This window comes from Arachis ipaensis, chromosome B10 (genome assembly GCF_000816755.2).
Source record: "Arachis ipaensis cultivar K30076 chromosome B10, Araip1.1, whole genome shotgun sequence".
Classification (NCBI taxonomy): Eukaryota; Viridiplantae; Streptophyta; class Magnoliopsida; order Fabales; family Fabaceae; genus Arachis; species Arachis ipaensis.
In genome coordinates, this window is record NC_029794.2 from 133,724,453 (window position 1) to 133,724,861 (window position 409).

Below are 409 nucleotides of genomic sequence, written 5' to 3' on the forward strand. Positions count from 1 at the left end.
TTTTCATAATTTAAAAGTCAAAAAAAATAACTACTTTTTATAATAACTATTTGTAAAAAAAAAATAAAAATATGCACAAAATATATTACACACTCAAACCAATAGTCACTTTTTCTTCTTTCTTTAATTTGGTTCCTCTTTACCGATTTCCTCTTTGATTTTAAATTATCTAATGTAAATGTAGGATTATAACCTGAAGGTTGTCTCAGATTCTAAGGGCAATAAAAAAAATATTTCAAATAAGTCAAATTATCATAGAAACAGAATAGCCAGCTCTGATGCGAATAGATTTTCTGAAGAGTTTCATAAGCTCAACGAAGAATTTAAGACTAGAATTGTGTGAATGTGGAACAAAATGACATTTTTTTTAGAATTTTTAAAATATAAAAGTGTTTTTAATTAGCTCTCC